We start from the raw sequence: 13214 nt of genomic DNA, 5'->3' as shown, positions 1-13214 counted from the left end.
AGAAAGGGTGCTCATTCTTATGTGACGAATTTTACATTTCCAAGCAAGGGATTAAATATTTATCATTGTGTTGTTTTGCGTCAACATGTATGAGTTGCATCACTGATACCGCTCGCCAGCCAGAAAAATTAAGTAATATAGCGTACACGTGCACATCTGTTTCAGTTCAAACTATGTTGAACGTTGTTTTTTATTTGATTTATAATAAGCACTTTCTATAGCTAACTATACCGTACTTTAATATTGATACACCTTTCGTAGACCGTGCACATAGTGAGGTGACCACGAGGTACGGGAGTGCATAATAGAGACTAGCGACAAAACAATGCAATTGTTTTGTCGCTAGTCTCTATTATGCATTGTTTTGTTCTACACTGCACATACTGGAGAAGCGAGACAAAGAAGAGAAAGGGGCACTCAACGAGAGAGGTACGGGAGTCGAACAAACATGTTTTTTTTTTCACCTCGATCTGCTGATTGGTCCGTTTCTCCTTTTTTTTCTCTCTTCTGTAGAAGGATCATCATCATCACACACATTTCAGAACCTTTCCGGCCATTTATACAATATAACACACTATACAAGAGCGGGACAAATCTCAGGCGTCATGCCACCATAGCGAATAAAAAATTACTATTGGTGCCTAAAATTTTTTTTGTGGAGTTACTGAATTGCAGGGTGCGAGCAGCACAAAATGTTTGGAATTTATAGTAGCATATCTGCCAACATAAAAAGGGGGGTCACTATGCCCTGAAAAAGTCAAAAGAAGCATTATTTTGGAACTTTTTCTCTTAGGGAAAATTTTTTCTGGAGCCTAGATTTTTTGCGACTTGTCCAAGCCCTGCATTACACCCTTACAAGATTTTAGTTGTCACGTACCGTACTTTCATTAAAACGGACAACCTCTAAGTTCCCCTTACCTTAAAGAACCCAGAGGTTCTACTGTACTCACACACAAGAAAATCGTAAAACCACTCCAATCATTTTTAGGGACAACACTATTAGTCGCTCGGGGTTTTTACAAATACAAATACAACGCCACAACAGACAAAATACCCAACGAGGTGGCTGATAAAAAGTGCCCATAAAAATATGGATGTCATATATTTCAAAAATACAGCAACCCAATTAAAAATGCAATTAACACAAATTATAATTAGTAACATTTATTTTGTAATAAATGTTTCAGTTCTAGCCAATGTTGCATGATCCAATAGCGTCAACTTGAACTTAAAAAATCAAACATAATTATCTAATAAAAATAATAAGATCTAATTAATGAAATGAATTGTTGAGTTCATTGTGTGTCATTGGCTTTCAGTTAACAGGAAATAATATGAGTTATATCTCAGGACAAATCCCAGGCACCAAGTCACCATGGTGACTAAGAAATCTGTATTGACACCTAAAACTTTCTACATGGGATTGCCAAGTTGAAATCTGAGGATAAAATGGATCTTTACGATTTCATTGCACGAGTCATTGAATCCCGAAAAAGTGGGGAAAAAAAATATTCAGGACTGTTTTTCCATGAGAAAAAATCATGCTTGCCTCCTAGGAAATTTCGCTGGCACTTAAAAACTCTTTTGATTTGTCAAGCCCTGTTATATGTAACTATATATGCCTATGCGATTGCGTTGAACAGTTTTCTTTTAAATTTCTATTTAAAACATTCTATCAACTTAAATTAGGCACCCCTTTAGCGACCGAATGAATCTCGGAAGATTTACAAAACAGCTTATCCCATCCATTTTAAACTTTAAATGTCGTTCCCGATCGTATCAGTCCGAGTACTTGATGCTGAGAGACTATTTGGCCCAGAGCCACCATTAATGTAAAAACCACTCGACAAATTAGCAGCTCATTCTAAACAACAACAAAAATATCATAGCTAGACAGAAATAGAGGAAACCCTAGTATTTTTTCACAGATGATGGTACACACACATCTATTCTCTCGGTTTTTACTTCATCCATAGATTCTAAGATTACAGAATGTATAGACGTGCTCTTTACGTTAATGCCTCTAAATCTGAATAGTTCATATACTCTTAGTTTTCAAATCTATATTGATTGCGATTTAAGGTTTGAAATATATTTTTTAGTTCTGTTTTGTTTCGTTTTCTCGTGGATATGCTTCTTCTTGTCCTGCTGAGAAAATTACCCCATTCCCTTCATTAAATATTCCTCATCTTGAAAATAGAGCAACGAAGAAAATGTTATCTGAGGTAGTTATCTTCTCTGTCTGGCATTCTTCCTCGAGATTAAAACGCAGATAAAAAAAAATGTTGCTGTGTTACATTTTGATCAATTTCATAACTTGGTTTTCAAGACATCTGGATGGATGGATGGAGATTCACATGCCAAGACATAACGTCATTTTTCTATTCATTAATAAACTTCAAGGAGTTAAGACCTCGTAAATGCGAGAAAAGGTAATTTACTAGTGAGAGAGAGAAATGAGACCAAAACAAAATTATTGGATATATAAACAGTTTGTGTCTAACTATTCCTCTCAACACATGAACAAAGTGAAGAAAAAATTAGAAGTGAACATATATTTTCCTGGTGTTTAATCAAGATTAGTTTATATGCTCAACCCATGACCCGCGGGCCAAATGTGGAGCTTGGAGTCATCTGATGCTGCTCGCGATCTCAAACCTAATTTTGTAAAAATGAACGAAGGTGCACATTTTTACAGATTAAGTGGGGCGTGGTGCAATTCCACATCACTCAAGTGGCCCGCGTGACATTTATAAATCCCTCAAGTAAATCATGACATATTTACTGATTACTTAAGTGACGTGTGGCACAGTTCCAGCACATTCAAGTGGCCCATGGTGTAGTTCCACATCACTAAAGCTCTGCGTGGCACAGTTCTATATAGCTCAAGTGGCCCACGGCACGTTTTCCTAATCGCTCAAGTAGCCCACGGCACATTTCCACATAGCTTCAGTGGCCCGTGGCACATTCTCTAATCACTTAAGTGGGCCGTGGCATATTTACAGATCACTTGAAGGTCTCGCGATACGTTTTCAAATCAATGAAGTGGCCCGCACGCTCCTAAAAGTTGAGCACCATTGGTTTATACTAGTGATGGGTGAACTACGGCCTGCTGAGGGGTTTTCAACTGGCCCGCTAAAGGTGTTCCGCTAGAAAAAATTGTTGAAAAATCACAAATAGCGGGAAGTAGGGAAGCTTCCACAAGACGCAATGGGTAAAAACTTATAATTCACCAAACAAAACGTATATTTTTGATAAATATGTGAGATGAATACATTTATAGACTACAATACTAATTATGATATTAACAAATATTATGATAATTATGACTAAGTTCTGAAAAATGTCTTAGTTCTTGGTTTTAAAAAAAGTTCAAGCCTCATTCAAAATGAGAGAGAACACGGGGGAAATTTTATAAAAAATTTGGGACTTCTCTAAAATTACGGAAATGTACCGTAAAATACAGGTCATATGGCCACACTTTCCATAAAAGTTTCTGGCCCGCGAGTGACAAAAATACGGCATATTTGGCCCGTGGACTGAAACGTTTAAACACCACTGGTTTACGCTATTCATTCAAAGGCGTCAAACGATTAAGGATATACTTTACAATATACCTGGTAATGACTCTGATAGTTAAATTTTTTCTACGTTCGAATGCTCAATCCCAGTCAAGGTTATAGTGTCGCAAGGAATTTTTCTCTAGCAGAGTTGTGGAATAGCTTCCCTCGGGTGTTCTACCGTAATCGAAAAGTTTGGGAAAAAAAATACGATGCTTATATATAATGGGAGGAATGGATGAGTGACATAAGTGAAGAAAGCCAACATTACAAAGACAGAATAATTTTCGTTGTCATCTTCTTAACGATTATTTTCATTTGATTTCATTTTTATAGAAAAATACGTACATTGCACGTATCACGTAACCACAAAACTGTGTAAAATCGGGGCTTGACAAATAGAAGAAAAATTTAGGCGCCAGAAAAATTTCTCAAGAGCCAACAATACTTTTTTCCCAAGAAAAGCAGTCATAAACAGTGTTTTTTCGGCTTTCTCTTGGTGACTTGGTGACCCCTTTTCATGTTGGAAAATACATCGGTATGAAGTTAGAAAATTTTGTGCATGTTTAGACTTGGATTCAGCAAATCGATATAAAAACATTTAGGCGCCAAAACCAATTTTATAATCGCAGTGGAGACTTGGCACTTGAGATTTTTTAAGCCCTGAGTTAAATGAACGTGGTGTATCCATATGTTTTTTCCATTTTCATAACCTTACCAATTTCATTTGTATAAACTATACATATTCACCGAAGTTATAAATGTAGTGAAATTTATCAAACTGACCGAAACGATTGGTCTAATCGTCTCACGTTGAAATCAATAGGCTATATGGATATTATGCCGAGGTGAACTTCGGGAAAAGGTATTGTTCTCTAAACCGGGAATCGAACCGATCAATCGCATACCGGGCAAACGCATTTTTTTGCAAGTTAAAAAATAAAAAAATCATCAATCTCTACTGCCGCCACATGGAGGCCATTAGCGAAAATTAAGAGGCCGCAATATTTTTATTCAGCATATCACGCTAATATGCGTGTTTCAAGGGAAAAAAAATCGTCTCTCTGTGGTATAATGGTCAGTGCCTTCTCGGTATGCAAGAGGTCCAGGGTTCGATTCCCGATGAAGAGAGCCAAATTTTTTTCCGAAGTTCACCTCGGCATGGTATACAGATAGCCTATTGATTTCATGTATCGGCCGGGCAAAAGAAGTCATCAACCAGATCAACCGCTGGTATGAGACCAAAGGGAGATGCTTATTTGGTAAATAAGTAATCGGATTCAATCATATCTACCTTTTTCAACTTAATATACGTGGTCCTATCCGAAACGGAACGAATCTGGAATTTTATAATATCCGGGGTTTATAAGTGTTTTGTTTAACCTTACATTCGTGTATGACTTTAAGATATTAATTTTTCCACTCCTGTCTTACTATTATTTTTTTTTGTGCCATTTAACATGACAGCTTGACAATGTACGCCTTGTTTTTGTTTGAGTGGGTGGCATTAGTCCTTCTTTTTGAATGGGGAAAAAACTAGATTTTTTCCTACTCCAAATCGGGTTTTTTTTTTTCGTCTTACACTTTCATTTGTGTCGTGATTTTTCTTAGTAGATATTGCTTTCGCATAGCATTTTTTTTCTTTTTTTTTTTCTCAGCGATGTTCTTATCCTCTGGCTTTTATTTCTTTTTGGTCTTTCATGACATGAACGAGGTGTCATGGAATTTGATATTCACAAGACTATACTTTTTTTCTTTTTTCGTTTTCTAAAAAAGAAACTGCATGTTGGAAGTACAGTAGCGAAATCTAATTTGCTACGTTTCATTGAGGCTTGTTCTCATCCACAACTGCTACTTATCCTCACAGATATCTAATTCACGAGCATTAAATCGTATCACGCTTGAAATTAGTCACCCCATTTAATCTCCTTTAATTATTTTAGAAGCATTAACAAAGACTCTTTCGAGTTGAGAACAGAAACACAAGAAGCATTTTATGAGTCATAATTCCAGCGCACTTCTTTTTTTTTGACAGTGTATTAACTGTTGAAAATGCTCAAATAAAAATAGCTTAATTTTTATTAAATCGTATCGAAGACCAGCAAGGATGTCAAATAGTTTATGAGATCAAAGATGACAACTCCAAAGTCTAAACACATATGCCGATAATGAGGAAGTAAGGCATAGCGAAACATATTCCAGTAATTCACCGACTTACACTACTCCGAGATGCGCGATTTCGGAGTTACGTTATTTTTTGTGAAAAATGCGCATTTCTCTGAATTTCGTGCATTATCACAGGATTATCCTCACTCGTCTCGCTTTAAATGTTTCCATTTTTGAATCTAGAAGAAATTCTTTGATTTGGAAAAAAAAAATTACGAAAATTTATATAATGATATTAATTGCAGTCAGTTATTAAGTGAACTCATTTTTCATTTACCATATTACAGCATCCGTAATCAACATCTCTTTTGCAATCCTTTTGTTAATACAAATATTTAAAAAAAACAGTCGATTCTTAAGTTTTTCGCAATCTGCAATGACATTGATTTAGATTTTTTCTTCGGACGAAACTAATCTTTTTAAAAATGTGTTCTTTCTTGTCAGAATACTTGATTTCTTGAATATGTTTACATTGGAGGAACGCAGGTATCGAGGGATATGATCGAACTGTTTAAAATTTTCAACGGGAGGGATAGGATGGATCATAAGCTATTAATACACACCGTCAACCAACTTTTTCGTCAAGGGAACGCCAGTATCGTTTGGCAAGGGACAATTCCAGGTTGTGGTGTCGCAGAAAGTTTTTCACTGATAGGGTTGTTAATAATTTGAATAACTTACCTCCAGGGTCGTGAATTTTAGCACAATTGACCAATATGCAATGCAGTAGAGTGGCCCTGACAAGTGCTAGTCTCTAGTCTTGCGGCAGTGTAGGGAACTACTGACGTAACTATCGCCATCTTGTTGGTATTTGTTTGGCTGCTGAACTGGAATGTGCAACCTGAAATCGTATGTTGTAATAATTCACTGAAAAATTTAGAGGGGAACAAAGAGCACTGTTACAATATTATTGAATTTTAAAGTTGTGAGGACGGCAAAATCAAAAATTGCCCAGGCGGCAAAAATCTTAGTCGCGACCCTGCCTTACATGATACTATAATATCTGTCCTATTCAATGATGCTATTCATTCAGCAGTTGATTAAGCTGTTCTTTTATTTTCCTGTTTTGTGACACTGCGTGCTGTTGGGGTAATGGCAGTCAGTCCATTGAGGGAATGGCGGTCACTTGGTACAGTGCCACACTGCCGTGAATAACCACATTGAAGTCCTATGTGCCAAAATCAAGGCCTAAACAACACTCGGAAATTCTTACATTATTATCAATGAAAGAGAAATTTGAAGAATAGAAAGTAGAAAAAAAGATGAGAAAATTACCAAGAACACTCAAGTGAAAAAAAGAAAGAAGAATACATGACTAAACGAGAAATTTCCAAGCGAAATCCCCAAATTACGAAAGCGAGGAAATCAATATTACGATGGGAACTTTCTGATTTCGATACGGAGGTATCAAATGAAGAAATGATTTTGCAAGATTCATCTGGTGTTGAAAGCATGGGAAATAGCGATGAAGAAATTGTGTTTATTTGAAGAATTCGTAATTGATGGAGAGATGTGATTCCGCTGTACTATATAGCCCTGTGGAAGATGGATTCACCAACAATGAATGAATGAACGCCAGAACTTTGCCACTGGACTTATCCCGTTGCCGAGATTTCTTCCAGCCCAGCTTCGTGGCAGAGTCTGGAACACTTTATTTTGTGTCAAAAAAAAAACATACAAAATTTTTACAACATATTTTCCCCGGGGAATTGGGTACAGTCGCGATTAACAAATTTTGTGGTGATTACAGACGAGATGGGGTTGGAAGTTGGAGAAAAGTTTCGGGGTTTAGTTAAGACGGATGAATGTACTTGTACACATATTAGGATGGAGGTATGTTTTAAAAGCAATTGAGCCCCCCCCCCTCATGCCATCTCATCTGTTATCTTACACTTGCCTGGATTCACCAACAGTGTTTAGGACGGAGGACTGCAGAGGGCAGATAGCATTTGTAACTTCTGTAGTAAAAGCTTATATATATATTTTTGTTCACTAGATGTATTTCACTTTTTTATTGATTAAATATTACATTCATCCTTATAAAAACTGGTGTTTTGTGTTATTTTCTTAAATTTCATGCGGCTTTAAATGAGTGGAATGATTGACTGCCATTATATACCCCGGTCTAGGTAATAACGGTCAACTCTGATTTTTTATTAAATTGTTTTTTTTTAAAAATATACACAACTTGGAATAAATCCAATTATCACAATCCAAATTAATTATCACGAGTTTCTGTCGAAAACCTGGCAAATTACTCGTGTAACACGCTATTATCTTTAGATGACCACAATTACCCCGGTCTCCTCTAAGGGGCACCAAAAGTCGCTTTAGCACAGGGCCCCCGAAATGTTCAAGACTACACGGAATAGACTTAGGCTACTAACCTTTCATGACATATCTCATTTCGACTGTTCACAATACAATGGACGTCGCTTGATGGGGTCACATCGGAACTCAGGATTTCTGATAAGAATAACCAATTGATAATTGTAACCAAAATAAATCGGAAAGCGAATACGACCAACATATGTCCTGTTTGATCGAACGGGACAATTTAGTTTTTCTTTCCCACATAAGTGGTTGCAAAATGTCCACAATCGTGCCGTTTCCTTTTTCCATACTGTTCTTAAACATGGTATTTTTGCTTCAAGCTAAAATCCTGAGTTAATTATAATTATTCAGCCATTAATGAGGAGTTTGATACTGTCAAATGTGTTTTACGAATTATACAGTAACTTTGTTAATGCACGGTACGTTCCATAGATGCCCAGAAAAAGTCTTTTGTCCGAGTAACTGTGAAACTGAAAGATGGGCCCTTCTTTTTCACCATTGCATTCATCTCCACTATAGGTAGGCCATTGCAAAAATAGCTTCATGCGTAAATGGATTAATGGATTATAGCGGCTACTACTGCTCGACTGCTCGAATAATGCATTGTGAACCGAGACGGAAATGTTTATAAACAAGGAAGTGGGTACACCTTTTGACCTCCTACATATGTAGTCTTGCAGATGGGGGTGGGGATGGATCTGGTCAACCTTAGCTTCAAAAGGCACAAAATTTGATTTATGTGTTACCGATTTTTTTTCGTCAAAGTCCCGATAACTATAAGCGAAGATTTTCCAATGTTATGATATTGGTCTGTCCGTACTTTGCGACAGTGATAACAATACCCGAATGATAACATCATCCGTGGTTCTAATAAGCGGCGTCTACTGTACCTCAAACCATCTAAGCTAGGGATGGACCCCAGGCACCAGGTCGCCATGGTAATTAAAAAATTGGTATTGTGGTGCCTAAAATTTTCTTTGAGTAGTTATTAAATTGCAGGCTGAGAGCAGCACAAAATATTTTAGAATTTATAGCAACATATCTACCAACATGAAAGAGGGTTATATGCCCTTAAAAAGTCAAAAAAGAAGCATAATTTTACCCTTTTCATTACCTTATCACATTATCTTTCCTTTGGGGGAAAAATTTTTTTGGCGCCTAAAAAATTGTTCTGGATCCTAGATTTTTTTGTGATTTGTCTAGCCTTTTGCGATCTAAGCAAAATATATATATATATATATTTTCGCATTCAGATTCCATTCATTCCCAGTCACAATCGTTGGTTGATTGACTAGTTAGCGACCATTTGATATTTTTTTCCACCCTGGTCATTTCATACGCACGAGGGCCAACTGAACAAAGACCTGCAGTCCTAGATTTTATTGCTAATTTGAAACGGCTTTTTCTTCCCGTTTTCTCACCAAGAGTATGGTGCTTAAAAATTAAGTGTGTAGGAACACAATGTGTAATTGTCTTAGCACCATCTCTCTTCCACAAATGGAAGTAATACCATACCTCTCTGTCTCAAGGACTGAATGCAGAAGCTCGGTATGAGGACGTCTTATCAACATGAGGCTACCACACCCTTTAGAAAAACTGTCTTCCTTAAACTTTAGAAGTGACTAAAAGATTGGTTTAACACCAGACTGAAGGAGACTATGGAGCAAGGTGAAAATTTTCTGCGTGTACACAAGACTACGATACTTTATATGGTGTGTCTGGAGCTCTGGTTTTTTTTTTTCTCTTCAAAAACAGGGATTATTGAGAAATCAAGTTTAACACCATGCATAAATACACACGTATTTATATACAGATTTTTTTTTTTATTCATACGGTGAGTGTTTCCAAGAAATTCACCTTGGAATATTTGCCAAAAATATGTGTTATGATATTTTCCCTCCGACAGTATTTAATTAACTTGAGTGTGAAATAGAAACATATATCCAAGGACATGAATTCATACATGCTATCTTTCTCTTTTTTTCGATTGCTTTGATCAAAAAAAAAAATGAATCTAATTTTAGAACGAATCATTTCCCTCAACGCAAGGTTTCAAATTTATTAGTACACACTTTTATTTTATTTATTTTATTTCGTTTTCACATGACAAATGGCGCTTTCATTAATGATCTCAGTCAAAATAGATTTGGTGTATATTTTCGGCATTTAGTGTCCTTCGGGGAAAATATGAAACATAGCAGTTTATTTTTTTCTTCTAACAGTTGGTTTTAGCTTTATATACAGTCCACACCGCTTAATGTGATCACATAGGGACTCGGGGTTTCGGATAACAATAACCGAATGATAACTATATCCGGAAAATTCCGTTTGCAAGTACGGTGACCATACATCCTGTTTGCTCAAATGGGACGTATGGTAAACGGGTACTGGTAAAACGTGACCACTCTGTTTTTCTTTCCTGCATAATTGGTTGCAAAATTTTCAATCGTTCCAGTTTTTTTTAATTGCTGGACTTCTTTTTTTTTTCTTTAAGGTATCCAACTACGTTCAAAATCTCATTTTGGAAGGAAAAAATATTGATTTTTATTTTTACTTTCTATGAGAGCCATATTCTTTGTGATTCCAAAACATCCCTTGTTTTGTTTATACGACGCTCAGAACCGAAGTTACGTCCGCTTTAGAGTGTTGCGTGTTTTTACATCCAAGTTATCCGTGAATAAAACTTTGAAAGCGTTTAAATGAATGCTACTTTTGATATTTTACTTGAGTTTGAAAAACAATTTATAAAAATCTATTTATTTTATTTATCATTGCGAAATTTTAGTATAATATTTTGCTACATATTGCCGAAGTCATGAACTAAAATCTAAAGTCTATCACATATATTTCTCTAATTCCTGTGTTTATAGACTTAATGCAGAATGAAATTTCCAAAAATTCACACGTACAGATTTGAGTGCAACTTATGAGCATATCATACAATCCTTCAAGTTTTAGTTTACAACCTGCACCATTACTAGCTACATGTACTGTGAAAATAACAAAACATTCCATTCATAGAATTTTTTGTAATCGTGTTCTGAATATATCACATGAATTTTACTTAAAATTTGACATAAAAATGACTTTTCATAGAAAATGACAGGTAGTCCAAAATTTATAATTGTTTGGGACATTTTCTATCAAAAAATGTTATTGAAGTTCACTCCAGTACTATTTTAAAGCAGTGACAAGAAAGGTAGTCGAATACCTTAAGCTAAAATCCTACATTTTTTTCCTGCCATTGTGAGGCGTTGGAATGAAACCGTCTAATGTATATCATGAATTATTTTTTTATGTTTATGATGAAGTGATAATGTTCGTGATATATTTTCAATGTTTTTTAATACGTTTTATATATCCCTTGAGAAAGTCTCTCGGAAAAAAGAAATTTGCATCTTGTCAGCTGTGTGAAAGAAACTTATCAATAACTGAAGGAAAGGACGTTGTTTTGTCATACATTTGCCTTCATTATAGGAAGGTCATTGCAAAGCAGCTCCATACGTATATGGGTAAGTCATAACACCGAATACTACGGACCGATTACTGAAATGTTTGTCAACAAGGGAGGGAAGAGAGAACACATTCTATCTTCCTACATAGTCTTGCAGCCTCATAACCATAACTTACAGGGAAAAAAATAAGTTTAGTTGAACCTCAGAACCATCAGAATAAGTAAGAAAAAAAATTAGACGGGGGGGGGGGGGGAAATTAATAACATTATCCAAAGTCCAGATAACTAAAACAAATTTTTTCCCATGTTATGTTATTGTTCCGTTCCGTTCTTTGGAAAAGTCATAACAATACCCAGGGCCTGATTTTTGCATGGGCAACAGGGGCATTTGCCCAGGGCCGTAACTAGGGAAGAACAAGCAGGTCTGGTGTCTCGGGCACTGGACCAGAAGGGGTGCCGAATTCACCTTTTACCTGTTTCGTCTACATGGCAAGGGGCACTGAAATGTTGGTTCGCGCCAGGTGATAAAGTATCTAGTTGAACCTTGTCAGGGCCTCATGTTTAGGGGGGGGGGGCCCAAATTCATAATAATTTACTCCAATTTTTATAAATTTTATTTGGAAAAATTTTGGAACATCAAAGAATTTTCCCTAAATCGCATCATACTATTTCTCAGTATCAGCAAACCATATAAAATATCAATTTCAATGTTCTACAATCAGTAATAAACTTTACACAGCATGTACAATGCACCTATTGTAATATTAACTCCATGACAAAAATGTGTTTCAACGTGTCAGTCTTTTGTTCGATTCCTCAATTTCACATCTTTTTGACTAATTACTTCATATTTAATCGCCCGGGCTTCGTATATCTATCTCTAAGTGAACTCAATATTTCAAAAATCGAGTATTTAATACAATTTTTAAAACTATCGATGTGACAGAAAACCCCACCAACTTTCCGCATTTCTACATTAAAATCGGCAATTTTAACAATGATTTCTATGAGGATCACCCTTTTCCTGACCCTCAAAGCGATGCTGATGATGATTATGACGTCATTCAAAAAATTTCATTACTGGGCGTATTGAAAATGTGGCAAACCATTATAAAAAGGCATAAATATTATACATATACTGACAGCCTTGAAGAAATGACAAACCATTGTAAAGGCATATACACGTCTTAAACGCATTGCTAGGGAACCACGGTAACCAAAGTAAACGCTCGGAAAGTGATTGTTGAGGACCAAAAACCATTGTTGCGCGACAGTTTTTTGCCCATTTGGGGCATTTGCCCTGCTCTGACGAAATTTTAAAGTAGCCTATCGTTCAAGTCGGACTCCATTTGGTATATATGCAAAATTTGGCGACGATCGATCTAAAATTGTAGATTTGTATAGAGAACATACACACACACAGACAGACAGAAAACCAATTTTATGTATATAGATTGATGCTGAGATAGCTCAAAAATTAGATTTTGATGACAAAATCAATGATTTCGCTCATATGAGAGTGCGAAAAGAATTTATTGTAAGATATTTCATATGGAGAATTTTATACGTTACATTTCTCGTTTAAAATAGTGCATATCATTTTTTGATGTGTTTACAAACAAGTACTGTATTTGCTGACGTACCGAACCTCTTCGACCACAGTCCAAGGGGCCCCCAATATATTTTTTGCCCAGTGCCCA

General features: G+C 36.1%; 1 protein-coding gene across 2 annotated transcripts in view; it reads right to left on the bottom strand.

Moving 5' to 3' along the window:
* LOC149084828 (fibroblast growth factor receptor 3-like) overlaps positions 1-13214 on the bottom strand; it is a 75428-nt gene that overhangs the window by 55581 nt on the left and 6633 nt on the right. The window contains exon 1 of one of the 2 annotated variants that reach the window (XM_089232567.1): positions 6408-6493. The exons of the other annotated variant lie outside the window; for it this stretch is intronic. The gene's annotated coding sequence lies outside the window, so the exon portion shown is untranslated. Of the gene's footprint in view, positions 1-6407; positions 6494-13214 lie in introns of those variants that run through there. 2 annotated transcript variants of the gene reach the window in all.

The sequence above is a fragment of the Pholcus phalangioides genome, unplaced genomic scaffold (assembly GCF_987345545.1).
Source record: "Pholcus phalangioides strain wild (caught in Gottingen) unplaced genomic scaffold, Ppha-v1.0 ptg000007l_1, whole genome shotgun sequence".
Taxonomy (NCBI): Eukaryota; Metazoa; Arthropoda; class Arachnida; order Araneae; family Pholcidae; genus Pholcus; species Pholcus phalangioides.
The sequence above is the reverse complement of the archived record's forward strand: the minus strand, read 5'-3'. Positions and strand labels throughout refer to the sequence as shown.